Raw genomic sequence first — 14,552 nt, 5'->3', positions numbered from 1 at the left:
GGACCGGCCTCCTAGTCATGAGAGGGTCAGTATCCAAAGCTTTATTAAAGGGGTAGTCCACCCAAAAAAATTTTCTTTCAAATCAACTGGTGCCATAAAGTGCCAGAGATTTGTAATTCACTTCTATTAAAAAATCTTAAGTCTTCCAGTACTTATTAGCTGCTGTGTGTCCAGCAGGAAGTGGTGTTTTCTTTCCTGTCTGACCCCGTGCTCTCTGTTGCCTCCTCTGTCCATGTCAGGAACTGTCCAAAGCAGGAGCAAATCCCCATAGAAAACCTCTCCTGCTCTCCAGACTGGAAATAATACAACTTCCTGTTGGGCATACAGCAGCTGATAAGTACTGGAAGGCTTGAGATTTTTTAATAGAAGTAAATTACAAATCTCTGGCACTTCATGGTAGCAGTTGATATGAAAGAAAAAATTTTTGGGTGGACTACCCCTTTAAGGGGCAGGGTGGGTTCTGCCCTCGTCTCCTGTCTGACAGGTTCTCTTCAACTTTTTTTTTACTTATTGCCTAATGTATTTTATATTTTGTTTTGCATCTATGTTCTACTAAACTCAAAGTTGATGGGGCTAGTAACGGATAGAGCAATAATAAAAAAAAACATCTTGACAAGTGGGAGCAACTTAAAATAATTGAGACTTTACATATTTTATTACATTACTAGCAATGCTTATGTTTAAAGGCAAGGCTACAAAGGAAATATCACACAAATTCCTAGAAGAAGATCAGCAGATGGAGCCAGAGCGCTATGCCACAAGAAAGTAACCGATAACACCAGCAATAGAAGAGGAAAACAGAAACGTTGTGCATTGTAAGTAGTTTGGTTTGATATTTAGGTATTTTTGTATCTTTTTGTGCAATATACAAAATGTTGACAAAACAATAATTACAATAACAAATTTGCTGACAAACTGTTTTGATTCCATGATCCTGGCACAAGCAGGAAAACATGCTCAGGCTGAATTTATTTTCAATATCAATAATATGTTTAATCGTAATGTTTCACTTTTAAGAATTAGCTTTTACATTTTACTAAAGGAAAACTATCAGCAGGTTCATAAATATGAGCCGGGATCAAGAACCTCTAACTCTAGAACCTGTCAGGTCTCCCACAATAGCCCCAGGATCTGACAGGTGGGGAGAACAGCTGTACAGTTCATTTAGTTTCTTAAGCACAGTAAACATCCACAGACAAAAAGTAAGTGAACACCTGAAATTTAACAATGTGTGGATCCCCATTGGCAGCAATTACCTCCACTAAGTGTGACTATGGCAAAAGGCTATTGGCAATGATACAACAGTAAATTGGAACAGTGCCTAAAGGGGGTTTCCAGGGAAAAAGTAAATGTATGCTTCCTGGCTCCCCAAACAGTAAAACAATACATGAGCCCATACAACTCTGACTGTCTTCCAGTTCTGGCAGCTCCAATGATATTGTGGTCTCCTGTCCAGTTCTGGGTGAGTGGGGAACGGGATGTCATTGGAAGTCGGCAGAATAGGAACACAGTCAGGGCCCGAAGATTACTCGGTTGGTGCAGCAGGGGGATTGAGAGGGGCAAGTATGGGCTTATTTATTAATTTACTGCATGGGGAGGCAATAAAGTTTTATATTTCTTTTATATACTCCAACAGTCTAAATAGATCACCTGGCTGCAATGAGTTAAATTCAACATATAATACATGGTGTAGTAGATAAACATCCACTGTACACTAGAGGAAGAACAATTCTCTTGACTTATCTAGTTGGAAGTCAGGGTTGAAGTCTTTCACAGCCTACACCACCTCATCTATGGCTCCTCACAGAGCTGAAATCCCATACTGCCAACAAAATCTCTTAGGCCCCATTCACACGTCCGTGTCAGTTTTTACTGTCAGGAAATCCTGATCAGGAGACCTCAAATGTCATCAGGATAGTATCAGGATTTCCTGACAGTAATCCGTTTTTACCATCAGGAAACCATCAGGAAAAACCTTCAGGATTTCCTGATGAGTAAAAAAAAAGTGTTTCCAACAGGGGCATGATGAGAGTTGTACTTCTGCAACCTGGATGGCCACAGGCTGCAGAAGTACAACTCCCATCATGACCTGTCAACAGGGACATGATGAGAGTTGTACTCCTGCAACCTGGATGGCCACAGGCTGCAGAAGTACAACTCCCATCATGGCCTGTTAGCAGGACATGTTGGGAGTTTTAGTATTGGGGGGGAGAGGGCTGTGTATCTCACCTGTCGGCGGCGGAAGAACAGCGGGTGCAAGCTGCTGCGGACTCGGAGAGGGAGGGGAACAGAGGTCGGGGTGGCGGCGGGGTGATGCGATGCGGCGCGGTCATCGGGCGGCGGCGGCGGTGATGATGCGATGCGGCGGGGTCATCGGCGGGGTGATGTCATGCGGCGGCGGGGTCATCGGGCGGCAGCGGCGGGGTGATGCGATACGGCGGCGGGGCGATGCGGCGCGGAGGGGTAATGCAATGCGGGGTCAGCGGGCGGCGGGGCGATGCGGGGTCAGCGGGCGGCGGGGCGATGCGGCGCGGCGGGGTAATGCGATGCGGGGTCAGAGGGCGGCGGGGTGATGCGATGCGGGGTCAGCGGGCGGCGGCGTGATGCGATACGGCGCTGGGTCATCGGGCGGCGGCGGCGGCGGGGTGATGCGATGCGGCGCTGCGGGGTCACCAGGCGGCGGCAGCTGATGTCCGGGTGCAGGGATCCCTTGGGTGGTGGCGGCGCGGCGTTCGGGCAGCTGGGGTTCCGGCAGGCTGTCAACCATCCGGAATCACGGGCACTTTCCTGATGTACATCAGGAAAGTGCCCGTGATTCCGGCGCCCCCATAGCCTTCTATGGGGGCGTCCGGAACGGAATTCCGGACAAAAATAGGACATGTCCTATTTTTTCCGGATATATTTTCCGGAACGGACACCCTTCCGGAAAAATCCGGAAGGGTGTCCGTGACCAATTAAAGTCTATGGGTCCGGAAATCCGTCCGGATTTCCTGATAGGAAATCCGGATGGTTTTTCCGGACGTGTGAAGGGGGCCTTAATGTTCCTCGCACAGCTAAAGGTTCAAGAAGCCTACAAATCTTCCTTCTAATCCAGCTCACTGACTGCCTCTCTGTGGGGAGACCCCTAGGCCCCTGGGTCTCTGCCCCAGCCTCAGGAGACCCATTGCTGAGCTACTACTTTCATCTTTCATCTTCCCGCAAACCAGCAATCTACTTGGAGAACAAGCTCAGGAATAATGCTAATAGCAAGCAAATGACGTGGTGAAATTCAAAAAAAAAAAAAACACATTTCTTTTATTTGGGGGATGGTGTATTTAAGCCTTTTGCCCTGGGGTAAAACTAACTTGTTTTCCATGTTCCTCAATTCGTTACGATTAAAACGATATGTAACATGTATAACTTTTCTTGTATCGGATGGCCTGTAAAAAATTCAAACCATTTAAACATTGTTAACAAATATATGTCCCTTAAAATCGCTCCATTCCCATGCTTATATCGCTTTTATCCTTGGGTCTATGGGGCTGTGTCAGGTGTCATTTTTTGCGCCATGATGTGTTCTTTCTATCGGTACCTTGATTGCGCATATAAGACTTTTTGATTGCTTTTTATTACATTTTTACAGGATTTGATGCGACCAAAAATGCGCAATTTTGCACTTTAAGATTTTTTGGCGCTGACGCCGTTTACCGAGCAAGATCAGGAATGTGATTAATTAATAGTTCTTGCGATTACGCACGCGGCGATAGCAAACATGTTTATTTATTTACTTTTATTTAAAACCTGGGAAAAGGGGGGTGATTCAAACTTTTATTAGGGGAGGGGGCTTTTTACTAATAACAACCCTTTTTTTTTTCTTTTTTTTTTTTAACACATATACTAGAAGCCCCCCTGGGGAACTTCTAGTATATACACTTTGATCTCTCATTGAGATCTTTGCTGTATAGTTATACAGCAAAGATCAATGAGATTGGCACTCGTTTGCTTTCGGCTGCTGCAGCTGAAAACAAATGAGTGCCGAGCCGAGGACGGCACCATCTTGGAGCGGTCCCCGGCCAGCAGCAGTAATGGAGATCACTCCTCCGGAACAATGTCCCGGAGGAGCGATCTCCTCCACTAGACACCAGGTAAGTGCTGCATCTGATTACTGTATTAGTGGGCACGGCGATCGGACCATGCCCGATAATACCCGCGGTCCCGGGCTACAAGCGGCACCCGGGACCGCGTCGGTTCAGAGCAGGGTCGCCGCGCGGCCCTGCTCTGAACACCTCTTACGGGCGCATGACGTACGGGTACGTCATGTGTTCTTAAGAGGTTAAAGGTTTTAATTATGCCCCCCTTTCCCTTCTTTCCTCCAGACTATACAGATTCAAATCCTAATCCTTAAGTCTTTCCTGATATGGTTTATGCCCGTCTTTGGACCCGTTCTATTTTATCAATATCATCTTTTAGGTGAGGTCTCCAGAACTGGACACAGTATTCCAGATGTGGCCTCACCAGAGCTCTATACAGTGGGATCACAATCTCCCTCTTCCTACTGGTTATACCTCTAGCTATACACCCCAGCATGCGATTTGCTTTCCCCACTGCCTGGTTGCACTGGTGACTCATTTTAAGGTTGTCAGAAATCACTACCCCTAAATCCTTCTCTTCTGAAGTCTTTTCCAAAATAGTACTGCCAGTGTGATACTTGGATAGAGGATTCCCCCTCCCAAGTGCATTATTTTACATTTGGAAACATTGAACTTTAATTTCCACTGTTTGGACCACTTATCTAGCAAAGCTAAATAATTTTTCATATTACTGACACCTCCAGGAATATAAACCCTATTGCACACTTTTGTGTCATCAGACAAACTTTACCTACCAAACCTTCTCCTACGTCACTTACAAACAAATTAAAAAGAATAGGACCCAGAACAGACCCTTGTGGCCACCACTTGTCACCAATCTCTGCTCAGAATATACACCATTAACAACAACCCTCTGATATGTATCTTTCAGCCAACCACAAATCCACTGAACTATCCAGGTAGTAAGTCCAATTTTCTCTAACTTGTCTATCAGCTCTTTATCGGGAACTGTATCAAAGGCTTTGCTGAAGTCCAGATAGGCGATATCCACAGCACCACCTTTATCCTGCACTTTTGTGACATAATCAAAGATATCATTGAGATTAGTGTGACATGACCAATCCACAGTAAAGCCATGCTGGTTTGGATCTATCAAACATCCATCATTTATGCTGTCTAACTACTCTTAGGAGAGGAGCTCACTGCCGGTGCTATTACACATGTTGGCAGTGAGCGGGTAAGAGCCAAGGGGGGGGGGGGCTGTGGGAAACTGGGGGGGCTGCCCGGGAGATCGTTAGATCGTCTGGGCAGCCCATAGAAGATAGCAGCGGTCTGCTACCACCACTTCTATTTCATGCGACAGTAGCAGATCGTTGCTATCTTGGTCATTTGTCTTTCAACATGTTAAAAGACAACGACAGAGAACAATTATCGGCCGTAACGGGCGATAATCGTTTCCTGTAGTCGGGCCTTTACATGGTGCAGCGGCACTATTGCAGGGGCTAGTTTGAATGGGGTTTTATTGCATAAGTCATGATAAAAAACAATAACACATTATGGTATATTTCCCCTGCCTCAGATTACATGCCTCAGATTACTTAAATATAAATACATTCTAAGATGGCACCTTAAGGTCCCTTATCCATATTATCATCTCAAATTATACCAGCACTCTGCCTCTTTGTTTTTTCAGTCAGTTGGGATCACACGAGTTCAATATAATACTGTATAAAGTTTATTGAAACCAATATTGTATAATATAATATCCAGTGCAATACATTTTAATTATATGCGTTTTTATACATATTTGTTTTCAACTATGAGACAGGATCTTTAGGTGCCATCTTAGAATGTATTTATATCTCATTAAGGCTATGTGCACACATTATAAAAACAACATCCGTTCTGCGGGAATGACCGTTGTTTAACGAGATCTATGGCCACAACTGATGAACATGTTCATTATTTGTGGCCAAAAATAGCATTGAACAACGCCCGTTCCCACGGAACAGCTGTTGTTTTTACAACGTGTGAACATAGCCTAAGACTGTATTTGACATGCAATCTGAGGGAGAGAAAATATCTCCAAAATGTGGGTGATACTAATTTCTAATGAAGTTGAGAGCCTAACATTGGAAATTTACAAAGTGGCGCTCTGGAATAATGCCTGTCCCATTTACATTGTAGGAGAGACAGTGGGAACCCAGGGAGTTAAATGCATAACTTAAGTCCAGGTGTAAGGGAGAAGGGTTTGGGTTCTTAGAGCATGGGGGGGGGGGGGGGTGTTCATTGAGGGTACAATCTGTTTTCTGCAAATTAATTGCTCCTGAATAAAAGGGGGTCTGCTATTATGGGGAAGAGACTCCAAAAAGGGCTGACTAAGTAAGCGAGGCATGTGGAGAAAGAAAGGACAATGTAATGGATGGTCTGAGCACAAGGAAGTGGAATTCCTGGATCACCAAAGGAGCAGGGCCAGGACAAAGGGTAGGCAGGGGTAAGCAATGGCCTAGGGCACCAAATGACAGGGGGCGCTATCTGGATGGGTAAGTAATTAATCTACTTACTCATCCATGCCAGGGTAGTTTCTAGGTCTCTTTGGCAAAAGGGAAGGGGGGCTTTATGAAGATTTGGGTTACTAGGAAAAAGCAGTGTGTGTATTACGGCATAGAGCGGTGTTGCACCCCTGAAAAATAGTGTTCTACTGAATACAAAAACATCATTCAGGGACTCACAGGTGATGTCTTCTTTGATCTGACCTCCATAATGATTTCATGCAGCTACAATTCATCTCTTTAGAACCTGCCAGACAAACATCTTAGGCCCCGCACTTTTTCAGCAACTTCCTTCCCTTTTCCCACCTATAGGCTCCCATACAGTAGTAATTTTGCTGCGTGGTGCACAAAAGTCAGTAGGTATGTGGGTTGTCCACTGCATGTAGGATCCTCTGCTGTGTCCCCATATAGTAATAATGCCCCCTGCTGTGCCCCCATATAGTAATAATGCCCTATGCTGTACCCTATATTGTAATAATGTTCCTGCTGTGCCCTCCATATGGTAATAATGTTCCTGCTGTGCCCCCATAAAGTAAAAATGCCCCCGCTGTGCCCCATATAGTAATAATACCCTATTCTGTGCCCCATAAAGTAATAATGTCTCCTGCTGTGCCCTTCATATAGTAATAATGTCTCCTGCTGTGCCCCCATATAGTAATAATGTCTCCTGCTGTCTCCTCAATATAGTAATAATGCCCTCTGCTGTGCCCTCCGTATAGTTATAATACCCACTGCTGTGCCCTCTGTTTAGTAATAATACCCCAGCTGTGTCCTCTGTATAGTAATAATACCCCCTGCTGTGCCCCCATATAGTATTATTGGCCCTCTGTGGTGTACCCCCATAGTAATAATGTCCCCTGCATTGCCCCGTAGTAATAATGTTCCCCCTGCATTGTTCCCATAGTAATAATGTCTCTCTGCATTTCCCCCATAGTAAGAATGTCCCCCTGCATTGCCCCATAATAAGAATGTCCCCCTGCATTGCCCCATAGTACGAATGTGCCTTTGCATTGCCCCTTTATGTCTCCCTGCATTGCCCCATAGTAATAATGCCCCCTGTGGTGTGCTCCTTAGTAAGAACGTCCCCCTGCATTGTCCTATAGTGCTTTGCCCCAACACAGCAGGCGTGTCTTGGTGTGTGCTGGAGGATCCCTCGGCTGGAGAGATCAGAGTGGCTGAGGTGAGAGGTGAGATCCGTGGGGTGGCACTGAGGAGGGGTCTGGTGTTCGCTTTACCGATTCCTCTTGGCAGGGGGGCTGCTGCGGGGGGTGCCACGGAGGCTGCCGCAGGGTGGGAGCGCTGATGCTGTGAATCCGGGTAGCCAGGCACTGTCAGGCACCGCCGGGCGCCCCCTAGCTGTCGGCACCCCGTGCGGTCATCCAGCCCATCTGGTCATAGAGACGGCCCTGATCCATTCTGCCCCCTGCAGGGATGGCATCAGCGCCCCCTGCCCGCTCCCTTCACTGTAACTGAGTGCTCATAAGTCATAACAAGCGCTCATAGTTACATATACGGTGCTCGACCGGTCACTTACTAGGTTGTCCCTGGTAACTCCGCTCCTGTGATGGTTGGTCGGTGGTGCAGTACAGCTCAGCCGATGATGGAAATGTTGTGACGCCAGTGCTAATTCAGCACACAGGTGTGGTGGCATACCTGCTTTAATGTTATGGCTGGCTATACTGTTCCATCATACACTTGTGTCACCAACTCACTAACACAACTCGACTAGACTGTCCCAGGCAGGGACCCTGGCCTAAGCCAGGCCCTGGCTAAGTTCAGCAGGGATGCCTGTTCTGCGTGTGTCCTACTCCTTAGAGAATTAGAGGGAAACTGGCGCCACACTTCCTTTCCCCACGTGACTACTTCCTACAGGGTGTGTAAAAGCAGATAGAGATAGATCAAGAAGAAATAAGCATCTCCACTGGTCCACAGAATACAAATAGAAACTCTAACTCTATAGTGACTACAGCTGTGCAATACATAAATACCGGCTCATACATAGAATACTGACATCTGGTGGTGAAACTCATAAACATCTTCATCACCACCTTACTTTTAAGTATAAGGCTTTTGCGACAGGTGCCATACAAGGAACACCCATGGTGGGACATCACACTTGCAGCAGCACCGACAGAGCGGTAGCCATCAGCTCCATCCCTGCCAGCTACATTTGTGGCCGCAGGCAGTGCTTTGTCTGCGGTCACAAAAGGCCGCTCTCTCATTGCTGTGGCGGCGCTCGAGTGGCGCAGGCAAAGCACTGCCTGTAACCACAAGAGTGCAGCGAAGAGGAGATGCCTGAACTCAAGTGAGTATAAGTGTTTGTTTTTTTAGTTTGTTTGAGAGGATGCCAGGTGCCTGCTATATCAGAGGGGGAGAACACAGGGGATATATATATATATATATATATATATATATATACACACACAACTGGGGGTATACATACAACTGGGGGAGCACACAGGGGGTCTATATAAAACTGGGGAAAGCACACAAGTGGTCTAAATAACTGGGGGAGAGCAAAGGGGTCTATATAACACTGGGAGCAGTACACAGGGGTCTATATATAACTAGAGGCAGCACTCAGGGGGTCTATATACTACTGGGGGCAGCACAAAGGGTGTCTATATAATACTGGGGGAGCACACAGGGGGTCTATATAATACTGGAGGCAGCACAAAGGGGTCTATATAAAATTGGGGGAGCACACAGGGGGTCTATATGCAACTGGGGGAGCACACAGGGGGTCTATATGCAACTGGAGGAGCACACAAGGGGTCTATATACTACTGGGGGCAGCAGACAGTGGTCTATATACTACTGGGGACAGCACACAGGGGGTCTATATACTCCTGTGGACAGCACACAGGGGGTCTATATACTACTGGGGGCAGCAAACAGGGGGTCTTTATACTACTAAGGGCAGCACACAGGGGGTCTATATACTACTGGGGGCAGCACACAGTGGGTCTATATACTCCTCAGTGCAACACGGGAGACTATATACTACTGGGGTCATCACACAGGGGTCTATATACTACTGGGTGCAGCACACAGGGGGTCTATATACTACTGGGGGACGCACACAGGTGGTCTATATACTACTGGGTGCAGCATACAGGGGTCTATATAAAACTGGGGAGCACACAAGGGGTCTATATACTACTGGGGGAGCACACAGGGTCTATATACTACTGGAGGAGTACACAGGGGTCTATATACTACTGGTGGCAGCACACAGGGGGTCTATATACTACTGGAGCAGCACACTGGAGGTCTATATACTACTGGGGGCAGCATACAGGGGGTATATACTACTGGGGCAGTGCATAAGGGGTATATACTGCTGAGGCAGCATTGAGACTACTACATTGGGACTGCACAGAGGGGCCTTACTACTATACTGGGGCACAAAGCATACCTAATTATTAAGTGGGGGCACAGGGACACCTTAAAAGTATAGGAGCACAGGGAGGTGTATCTACTAAATAGGGGTACAGGGGACCTAACTACTGTATGTGCTGGACCCCAAAATGTTTCTGTGGCAGATTCTGGAGAGAGGATTCACAGCCAGGGGAAGACTTCAAGGTGGCCCACGCTGGGAAGAAAAAGAAAAAGTGAATGACTGAGTCACTGGATGTAACTGCACTCTATTATAGGGTCTGTAATGATAGTGGTCATGGTGTGGCGGTATTATTTAATGATATCATTGGTGATATCTTTCTATTTTGTTCAGAGACAATGTGTAATCACTGTATGGTGGTAAGAATGTTATAAAATAATTACTGTATGTATTGGGGCAGTGTATAGCTCCCGCTTTTCACCAGCGCCCACTGCAAGGCAAGTTGGACTTTACTGCATGAAACTCGCAGGTCGCTACCTTCAGAGAAGGACCTCGGTGACCACCGACTGAAGAACTTGAGGAGTGCTGGAGTCTGGGACTACGTGCCCTTCCTCTGTGGTAGATGTGCAGAATGCAGCGTTAGAACCTGTGAGACAGATTCTGTATGTCTAATAATGTGACTGCAGCCTGTAAGAGAGGCTCTGCGCATGTAATATTGTGACTGCAGCCTGTGAGACAGGCTCTGTGCATCTACTAATGTGACTGCAGCCTGTGAGAGGTCATAAAGGGGTCAAGATGGGTTTAAGGGAAAACAAGATGTAATTTTAATGCTCGCTGGGCCCAGCCATTTTCTGTGTGTGAAGACCAGACTGAGAAGTGGTCATGAGAAGAGACTTTTTAAACTCAGCTTGACCAACAACAACAAAAATTTAAGGATACATTTAACCTCAGCTGTTTATACTGTTAGTTAGGACATATGCTATACAGTATCAGGGCCGATTCTAGCTTTTGTGCTGCCTGAGGCGAAAATTTAAATGGCCCCTCCCGCCCCCCACCCAATCCTAGAATCAATTGTTTATCAACTATTCCCATGTGAATACCGCAGCTATCAGTAAACTTATTATTTTTTCAATGTGTATTATGATGTTATGCTGGACCTCTTAACACACCTCAGCTGCTGCAGAACCTCATAAGATTCTTACTTTATACCAGGCATAATATTTAAGCTGAAATTGTTGTACTACAAGTTCCAGCACAGAGAGGCTTAGGGCTGGATCCAGACAAGCTGTGCGCTTCACTACTAACTAGTCTGCACAGCATGGCAGCCTGCCACTCCACACTATTTAACAGTATAGTGTGGTATAGGGCAGTGTAGTGTATAGAGTATATATTGCAGCACATGTGGATGCATATGTACATTGTAGTATATTAGTGGAGGGGGTGTTAAATAGTAACACATGTGGATATATATGTACACTGGGGGCGACAGATAGATAGATAGATAGATAGATAGATAAAATAAAAGAGGTGATAGAGATATTAATACAGACAGACAGTGAGCACAAGTTTTCTTACTCAAAAGCCAGGGGTAGACATGGAGGGAGACAGAAGGTCCTGGAGGCTGCCCAGGGAGGTTGAAGAGGTAGGAGGAGGCACACAGGCCGTGCACAGGTCACAGGTCCTCCACCACAGGGAAGCACCTCTTGTGAAGATTAACCCTAAAGCTGCCTCACACATACAGACTTCTCAGCAGAAAGTTTAGCAGCAGCAGGGTAACCTCATCTCCTTCTCCTCCACCTACACTGGGACACAGGCCTGACAGTGACAGGAGGAGAAAGCACCCCCCTCCCCCTACTCACACAACGGGACTCCTCTATCCACTGCTCTCTTTCCCTATACTGTAAGCCGGCACAAGGCTAAGGCCCCTCTCCCAGGCCAAGTGACAACAGAGCCATACAGCAGACAGGTAAAGATCAGACTGGGGTTTTTATCTTGGCTGGGGGAGGGGTCTCGAGCCTGTGAGTGCCTGCTTACAGTACAGGGCAAGTCCGACACTGTATGGGGCCGGACAGGGACTGAGCAATGTTAGGGGGCCGGGGCTGCTGTCATTTCAGTGAAGTAAAACTTCACTAAAATGACAGTGGCAGAGAAGATTCTGCCGCCCCCTGCAGGATGACAGGAGCTGCTGCCTGAGGCAGAAGCCTCAGTCTGCCTCATGGCAGAAGCGGGCCTGTACAGTATCTATTGGCTTCTGTTAGGCAAAAATATGCAGATGTAGCTAACAAATGTATCCTAAACCCTTTATACTATTAGAGAAGAAGAAAGTAGAGACTGAATAAATGAAGAAAAATCTTAATTTATTGCATAGAATGCATAATTCAACATAGTATTCATATCACACCCTGTTTTAACAAGGCACCAAAAAAATTCTGCAGATTGTGGTTGAGATGTAAGTAATTCTACTGATCATCTTGATTTAATCTAGTATTCTGATATATACTTTAAAGATAAAGTGGTTTACAATGCAAATGGTTTGCTAGTAAATTACAATAAAACCTGTAATACATTCTAAAGAGCCTATAAAAGATATTCACGGATGCATGAGCAACGATTCATTTATTAGAAACCTAGATTTTAAAGAAAGGTGAAGTCGACCTGCATTTTTTCCCTAAAGCTTATGATTATTTCACATGAGGATAATTTTTTTTTACCATACTGCATTTATTCTTTCGTTATTATTTTTATTACCACTTATGCTAACAGGAGCAGGGGACTCAAACTGAAAGTATTGGCTGAGCTATGCTTTCCTTTTGCACATGATAGCTTCAATACATTGTAGCTACTGCAGCTGCTTTTTTTAAGGCGGAGTTTGCTGTATATGTTCTGTGCATCTGTCATTTTACCTACATATATTGCAATACTGTACCTTTATCCTCTGCCCAGTATTTGTGTGGAATATACACTACCGTTCAAAAGTTTGGGGTCACATTGAAATGTCCTTATTTTTTAAGAAAAAGCGCTGTACTTTTCAATGAAGATAACTTTAAACTAGTCCTAACTTTAAACAAATACACTCTATATATTGCTAATGTGGTAAATGACTATTCTAGCTGCAAATATCTGGTTTTTGGTGCAATATCTGCCCATTTCCAGCAACTATCACTCCAGTGTTCTAATGGTACAATGTGTTTGCTCATTGGCTCAGAAGGCTAATTGATGATTAGAAAACCCCTGTGCAATCATGTTCACACATCTGAAAACAATCTAGCTCGTTACAGAAGCTACAAAACTGACCTTCCTTTGAGCAGATTGTGTTTCTGGAGCATCACATTTGTGGGGTCAATTAAACGCTCAAAATGGCCAGAAAAAGAGAACTTTCATCTGAAACTCGACAGTCTATTCTTGTTCTTAGAAATGAAGCCTATTCCATGCGAGAAATTGCTAAGAAATTGAAGATTTCCTACAACGGTGTGTACTACTCCCTTCAAAAGACAGCACAAACAGGCTCTAACCAGAGTAGAAAAAGAAGTGGGAGGCCGCGTTGCACAACTAAGCAAGAAGATAAGCACATTAGAGTCTCTAGTTTGAGAAACAGACGCCTCACAGGTCCCCAAGTGGCATCTTCATTAAATAGTACCCGCAAAACACCAATGTCAACATCTACATTGAAGAGGCGGCTGCAGGATTTTGGGCTTCAGGGCAGAGTGGCAAAGAAAAAGCCATATCTGAGACTGGCCAATAAAAGAAAAAGATTAAGATGGGCAAAAGAACACAGACATTGGACAGAGGAAGACTGGAAAAAAGTGTTGTGGACGGATGAATCCAAGTTTGAGGTGTTTGGATCACAAAGAAGAATGTTTGTGAGACGCAGAACAAATGAAAAGATGCTGGAAGAATTCCTGACGCCATCTGTTAAGCATGGTGGAGGTAATGTGATGGTCTGGGGTTGCTTTGGTGCTGGTAAGGTGGGAGATTTGTACAGGGTAAAAGGGATTCAGAATAAGGAAGGCTATCACTCAATTTTGCAACGCCATACCATACCCAGTGGACAGCGCTTGATTGGAGCCAATTTCCTACAACAGGTCAATGACCCTAAACACACTTCCAAATTGTGCAAGAACTATTTACAGCAGAAGCAGGCAGCTGGTATTCTATCGGTAATGGAGTGGCCAGCGTAGTCACCAGATCTGAACCCCATTGAACTGTTGTGGGAGCAGCTTGACCGTATGGTACGCCAGAAGTGCCTATCCAACCAATCCAACTTGTGGGAGCTGCTTCTAGAAGCGTGGGGTGCAATTTCTTTATCTTACCTCAACAGATTAATAGCTAGAATGCCAAAGGTGTGCAATGCTGTAATTGTTGCAAAAGGAGGATTCTTTGACGAAAGCAAAGTTTGATGTAAAAACAATGTTATTTCAAATACAAATCATTATTTCTAACCTTGTCAATGTCTTGACTCTATTTTCTATTCATTTCACAACGTATGGTGGTGAAGAAGTGTGACTTTTCATGGAAAACACAACATTGTTTGGGTGACCCCAAACTCTTGAACGATAGTGTATACATATATATATATATATATATATATAT

This window comes from Dendropsophus ebraccatus, chromosome 1, assembly GCF_027789765.1.
Source record: "Dendropsophus ebraccatus isolate aDenEbr1 chromosome 1, aDenEbr1.pat, whole genome shotgun sequence".
Taxonomy (NCBI): Eukaryota; Metazoa; Chordata; class Amphibia; order Anura; family Hylidae; genus Dendropsophus; species Dendropsophus ebraccatus.
The sequence above is the reverse complement of the archived record's forward strand: the minus strand, read 5'-3'. Positions refer to the sequence as shown.